The sequence below is a fragment of the Pseudorca crassidens genome, chromosome 7 (assembly GCF_039906515.1).
Source record: "Pseudorca crassidens isolate mPseCra1 chromosome 7, mPseCra1.hap1, whole genome shotgun sequence".
Lineage (NCBI taxonomy): Eukaryota > Metazoa > Chordata > Mammalia > Artiodactyla > Delphinidae > Pseudorca > Pseudorca crassidens.
In genome coordinates, this window is record NC_090302.1 from 6,773,943 (window position 1) to 6,780,851 (window position 6,909).

The following is a 6,909-nucleotide window of genomic DNA, read 5'->3' on the forward strand; positions in this document are numbered from 1 at the left end:
AACAAAACCACACAACAAACAAACAAACAAACCCAGGTCAATACCCAGCTCTGCTACTTAGCCGGCTGTGTGACCTCCTAATGCCAAGGTTTTCCCATCTGTAAAATGGGGGTGATAAGTATAGCTGCCTCTTAGGGTGGCTTAAGGTGAGCCCTAGCTCCCTGCTCGGATCTCAGTAATCCAGACATCAGGGAATCTGCCCAGAATCTTCCCGGTGCTAGGGCTTCCTGGGCAGGGAGGAGGGTAGCAGCGGAAGCCGAAGCACAGAGAAGGCAGCGACAGGCCCGAGGTCACACAGCCCGACCAGGATGGAGGCTCTGTCCCCGCTGGGCCCAGCAGCGCAGCCTCGCGGCCCCCGCAGCCCCTACCTTCCCTGACTGCCAGGCCCTGTAGGGACATGCCCTGCAGGGACGTGCAGGGCCTCCCGGAGGGCGCGCCGGCCGAGCCGCGGGATGAAAGGGGAATCCGCCCAAACCTGCCTCCCTCCCGGCTCGCCCGCCACTCGCGCCACCGGATCAGGCCGGGGCGGCGGGCTTTGATGTCGGCGGAGTAGCAGCGGCCCCCGCGCCCGGCCAGCTCGGAGCCTCCGGGAGGCCGACTTGAAAGGGCAGCGGCGGGTCCAGCCTTCCCGGACCTCCCGGAGGAGGGGAGGAGGCGGGGGAGGGGGTGTGGAACGTCCAAGCCCCGCCCATGGAGCTAAGAAGAGGGTTGTCCTCGGCGTTCAAGGCCCCGCCGGCGGGTACCATGCCAGGATGCTCCCACTAAGCCCCTGGGCCAGACAATAACTGTGGTTCCCAGATATTGCCCTATCTCGGGCCCTAGCATATGCTGTTCCTCCTGCCTGAAAAGCCCTTCTCACCTTTTCCTTCCAGGCCTCAGGGTCAGCTCTTGGGTTGGGGCTTTATCTCTTCTTGTGAGCCTTCCTCGGAGCCGCTCCCCAGCCCTGCCAGGTGCCCTCCTCCCGGTCCGCTGCCGCAGCGCCCCCCGTGGCAGCCCACGCTCTGGTAACCGCACCCCCCCCCCACATCCTGATCAGCTGTGGGTTCGCACTTGGGAAACAGGGAAAAGGAATCTTTCAATAACAACAGCCATAATAATAAGCCTTAGGGGCAGCCAGTCTGGTGCGGGGAGGTGGAGGGCGCTGAGAGAATTCCAGGCTCCCGGTACACCGTATCCTCCAATTACAAAGCTGGGTGGCCTTTCTCCCCACCTCCAGCCCGGGCCTTGCCCTCACTGCAGAGGGGCTCAACCACGGACAGCTTGCAGAAAGCCCCAGCCTCCTGACTCCCTGCCCCAGTGTCCCATGATGCCTCCTTGAACCCTCTCCTCTGCCCACCCAGCTGACTTCCCGCGCCTGTCCCAGCGCCCCAGAGTGGCAGGCTGGGGACAGAGTTCTGGTTCCAAGTTGCAGATGGGGACACTGAGGCCCACAAAAGGGTCAGGTCCCAGAGCTTGGGGGACAGAGCTGGCAGTGCTAGGCCTCAGGAAAGAGAGGGAGCCCCTCAGGCTAGATTCAAACCTAGGACTCCATCCAACCAAGGCCTCCTGGGTCCAGGCACCATCCTTTTGTGGAGGGGGTGGGGCTTTCATATACTAAATACAGGAACAAACTGGCCACAAGCCTCAAGACAGCTTTTGGTGTTCTGTCTCAGGAACTGGTGTTTAGATGCATGCACGGCACCATATAACTGGCTGTGTGTGCACACAAGTCCAAGGGCAGCTCTGAAAGGGCCCTCCGGTGCTTCCCCAGGAGGGGGGGGGCGTGGTTAGGCGGGGTGTGGAGGTGGATGTGAGGCCAGGTGGGCCAAACCAGATGCCAGCTTCAGCCTCCGCTCCAGCTCCAGCTTTCTGCCTCCCCAGGGGACTGGGAATTCTGTCTGCAGCTCCCCCCCACCTCTCCTGCTGCTCCCACCCCCATCCCACGGTCTGTTGTCTCCTGGGTTAAGCTGGCAGGGGGGAGAAGGGAGAGAGAATGGAGGGCTCACTCCGGGGGCAGGAGACCTGACTCCCGCCTGGGCCAAGCCTCTCCGCCTGTTTTCTCATCTTTCCTGGAAGTTTGGACTAATTCTCCTACTTCCTCCCTTTAATAAGTGTTTGCTGAGCACTTACTCTGGGCCAGCCCTGTGCTAAGGGCTGTGGATGCCTCTGTGGACAGGATCGATTCATCACTTAGTGGGGGGAACAGACACGAATCAAATAGATCCATAAATACAGGCTATGATGGTAGAACTACAGGCGGTTCAGAGAAAAGGCTCTTCCAGACATCAGGAAGGCTTCCTGCAGGAAGTGGCAAGGATGAATTGAAAGCAAAGGCCAGGGCAGGTGAGAGTAAGTGGTGGCAATGGCAGAGGGCACAGTGGGTGGGCTGGATTTTGTGAGTGTGAGAGAGGGGACTCACGGCAGGAGGGAAGAGCAGGGTGGTGCGGCAGAGGCCAGGGGACAGCAAGGGGTCTGGGTAGGGTCCTGGTTCAGCAGGGCCTTGCTGGACCTGGGAACCCACAGAATCCAGCCCAGAAGGTCCCCACTGCCCGGGTGAGGGAACGCAATGGGTGTGACCAAAAGAAGCAGGAGGGATTAAATTGGGGTTAGAAGACAATCCCAGCCTGTATTTCAGACCCCACCTAGAATGGACTGGCCAACGGAGAAACCAGAAGCTAGGCTCTGAGGAGGTATGATGGGTGGGGCTGGCTCTACTTGCATATGGCAAGTAGAAAGGGCGTGTGATCCGCGCTCCTAGAAGAACTTTTCTTCCCCTAGGCACGTGGGCTCTTCGTACTGTGGCGTGTGGGCTCTTTAGTTTGCGGCCTGCGGGCTCTCTGGTTGAGGCCTGCGGGCTGTCTGATTGACGGGCGCCAGTTCAGTAGCTGTGGCGCGCAAGCTCAGTAGTTGTGGCGTGCGGGCTTAGTTGCCCCACGGCATATGGGGTCTTAGTTCCCCAACCAAGGATCGAATCCGAGTCCCCTGCATTGGAAGGCGGATTCCTTACCACTGGACCACCAGGGAAGTCCCCCCTCAGGACCCAATCTAAATGTTCCCTCTACTGTGAAGACTTCCAGAACACACCTCCACCCTCTGCCTCTGTCCCCTCTATGATTTCATGCACGGTTCACCCATGTGTTTTAAAGAGCCATCTTTCATTGGACCCCTACTATGTGTCAGGTGCTTGCTGAATGCTTTGACTCAGAGAGAGAAATAGCTCGCCCGGGTGCCACAGATGGGAAGAGGCAGGACCAGGCTAGGGGCCCAGGACCACCAGACTCCACCCCAGGCTTGTGCTCCTGGAAGGGTGGGGTCCATCTTCATCCCTTTACCTCTCCTCTCCTCCCACCTCAGATCTCAGCTCAGCTGTCCTCCTCCCGAGGTCCTCCGTGGACTGTCCTCCCAGAGTCAGTCAGTGCCTCTTCCACCCCCATGCTGTTCTCCATTCCCTCGTTTCACTTCCTTCATAGCTCTTGTCACAACTGCAATTATTTCCTTCGTTTACATGGTTGTGGATCCTCCACAAGTCTCAAGTCAACTAAAGTCCCCGCGAGGCAGGGACTGTATGCCTTCCTCACTGCTGCATCTCTGTGTTAAAAAGGATTTGGTTGTGGGCTTCCCTGGTGGCACAGTGGTTGAGAGTCCGCCTGTCGATGCAGGGGACATGGGTTCGTTCCCCGGTCCGGGAAGATCCCACATGCCGCGGAGCGGCTGGGCCCGTGAGCCATGGCCGCTGAGCCTGCGCGTCCGGAGCCTGTGCTCCGCAACGGGAGAGGCCACAACAGTGAGAGGCTCGCATACCGCAAAAAAAAAAAAAAAGGATTTGTTTGTGCTTCACACAGGGCAGACTTCAAATAGTAGTGGTTTAAGCAAGAAAAGTTTCTATTCTTTGCTGAAATAGATACAGGCAGTCAGGGCTGGTATGAGAGTCCATGGCCACTGGGGACCCGGGCTCCTACTGTCTTGTTGCCCTGCCGTCCTCGACACACAGCTGCAACCTCGCAGTGCACAATGGCTGCTCCAGTTCCAGGCTCCATGCTCACATTCTAATCCCGGAAAGGAGAAAAAAGGGAGAAGGTGTCACCCCTGTCCTTTAAGGAGGCTCCCAGGGAGTGAGCCCCAGCACTTCTGCCAACATCCCATTGGTCAGAACTTGGTCACATGGCCACATCTAGCTGCAAGGGAAGGTGGGAAATGTAGTCTCTAGGCCAGGCAGTTCTATGTCTAGCTAAGAATGGGGGGTGCTATTCGGTTTTTTGTTTGTTTGTTTTTAAAATTTATTTTATTTTTGGCTGCGTTGGGTTTTCATTGCTGCGCGCGGGCTTTCTCTAGTTGCCGCGAGCAGGGGCTACCCTTTGTCGTGGTGCGTGGGCTTCTCATTGCAGTGGCTTCTCTTGTTGTGGAGCATGGGCTCTAGGCGTGCGGGCTTCAGTAGCTGCGGCACGCGGGCTCAGTAGTTGTGGCTTGCGGCTCTAGAGCGCAGGCTCAGTAGTTGTGGTGCACGGGCTTAGTTGCTCCGTGACATGTGGGATCTTCCTGGACCAGGGCTCGAACCCATGTCCCCTGCATTGGCAGGCGGATTCTTAACCACTGCGCCACCAGCGAAGCTCGGGGGTGCTATTCTTATGGTTGAAGAGAAAAGAGACCTAGCAGCCTGTGTCAACAGTTCTCATCTCCCGGCTTATAACAATAATAATAATGATAATAATAACAGCTGACGTGTATTTATTACGTTACTTTGCAGTCGTTCATTTAATCCTCACAGTAACCCTCAAGGTAGGGAAACTGAGGAACAGTATTAGTCAAATCACCTGCCCAAGGCCACCTGGCTGGTAAGTGGTGGAGCTGGGATGCGAACCTAGGGCCTTCTAGCTCTAGAGCTGATATGTCTCTACTTCTCTGCAGTGCCTGATAAATTGCTGCACAATGAACTACTGACCTGACTGAATTTGCTCATCTCCATGTGCCCCATAAATGCACTGGGCACCCCCTCAGTGTGGGTTCCCCCCTTGGGCTGGCTCAGGGTCTGGGCTGTGGCCTCCAGGACTGAGCCCGGCCTGATGCAAGGGGGCTCAGCGAGGCCAGCTCCTGAACAGGGCAAGGGGGTTTACCACTTGGAGGGGACGGAGGGGCAGGGCGGCTGTGATGGAGGGTTCCAGAGAACCAAGGGGGAGGGGCGACGTGGAGGCAGCCTCTGGCCTCCTTCACAAACTGGGACTGAATCAGTGTGAAGAGATCTTTCCAGGGCAGTGTGGACGCTGGGGTGGCCCTGCCCCAGCTTCTGGCTCCTGGGGTGTCCTGATCCTGGGGGAGCACGCAGGTGAGCCCGGGGATGTGGTCTCACCAGCGTTTCTCCGACGCCTCCCCTGGGTGGCGGCTGCCTCCCTGTGGAGTGTCTTGCCAAGGAGCTCTTCCTGGGGACATCTTCCTACTTCATCCATCTGGGTGTGGTGCAGAGAGAGGAGGCCTGGAAGGGCCAGTCTCCAGCCTTGAGGCTCCATCCCTCGGGGAGAGAGGCCCAGACGACCAGAGAGCCCCGTTGTCTCTCCGCCCAGCACCACCTGGACACCCGTCGCCCATCTGCTGGGCCTCCTGCCCGATTCCGCAAAGCTCTTCCTTCTGGCTCACGGCAGAGGTCAGCTGAGTGCAGGAGGGCAGCCGCTCCGCTGTGTGTCACCTTCTCTCCAGGATCCAGGTGGAGACATAGCTGTTTTCGTGGTAAGCCAGGGCCCCTGTCTACGTTGCAGGTTTGAACTGTTCTTAATACGCAGTACGTGCTCAACCAGTTGCCCTGAATCCCCACACAACCCAGGAAGAGGGCTCCACGATTATCTCCATCTTCCCAATGGGCCCCTGGGGCTCAGAGAGGGGGTGAGACTCCCCATGGGTGGCCCAGCAGGGACATGGCAGAGTAGGGACTCCCTGCTCCAAGCTCCCTGGAGTGCCCTTGGTTCCAGGTCCTGGAGCCCCCAGGAGAGGTCCAGAGTCTGGTGGGGCCCAGCTAACTGGCTGCTGGCATTGTTTCCCCAAAGTGGAAAATGCCAATCAGGCCTAGGGGAATTCATACAGGACTTACGGGTCCCCACCAGCTCGAACTGCAACTCCTCCTTGGCCAGCTCTTACCTCTGGCAAGGGAGAGGCAGACCTCAAGTTGGGAACCAGAGAGCCGAAGACCTCAGGAGCATCTTGACTCCTTCCCAGGAAGCCTGGAAGGGGCTCCCTGTCTTCTAGGCAGCAGTGGTGGGCCCCGTGCCTATCCTGGGCAGTGTGTAAAGGCTGGGGGAGGAGGATGTGGGAGGAGCACTGCCGAGCCCTCCAGGGGCTTACAGTCAGGCTAGGCGGGTGGGCCCATTGTAATCACGAGAGGCAGGAAGCTCAGAGTCAGAGAGATTGGAAGGTGCTGTGCTGCTGGCTTTGAAGGAGGATGGGGCCACAGCCAAGGAAAGTGGGCAGCCTCTAGAAGCTGGAAGAAGAAAAATTCTCCCTAGACCCGCAGAAGGAACACAGCCGTACTGACACCTGGACTTGGGGCTTCTGACCCCCGGACCATGAGAGAATACGTTTGGGTTAAGCCACTAAACTTGCGGTTATTTTTTGCAGCAGCTACGGCAAACCCGTACGGGGGTGTGGCACCAGCTCTTCTCCCAGGTCTTAGCCAGCCCTGCTGTTCTAGAAAGAAAAGAAGTAATATGCAGCGATGCAAATGATTAAGGGGCAGAGGTGGGAGCTTTCTGAGATCATGGGGTCACAGAGGAGTCCTTGTCTGGGACTTTCCATCTGTATTTTCTCCAGGAAACAAAACTAGCCCGTTTGACTGCCGAGTCTGGGGCTGCCGGGGGGCCTGAGAGGTGAGCAGGAGAAACAGGAGAATGTGCTTCCGAAGCAGAGCTGTGGCGCCCCTCTGGGCTGCTGTCCGCCGCTGCCTCCCTT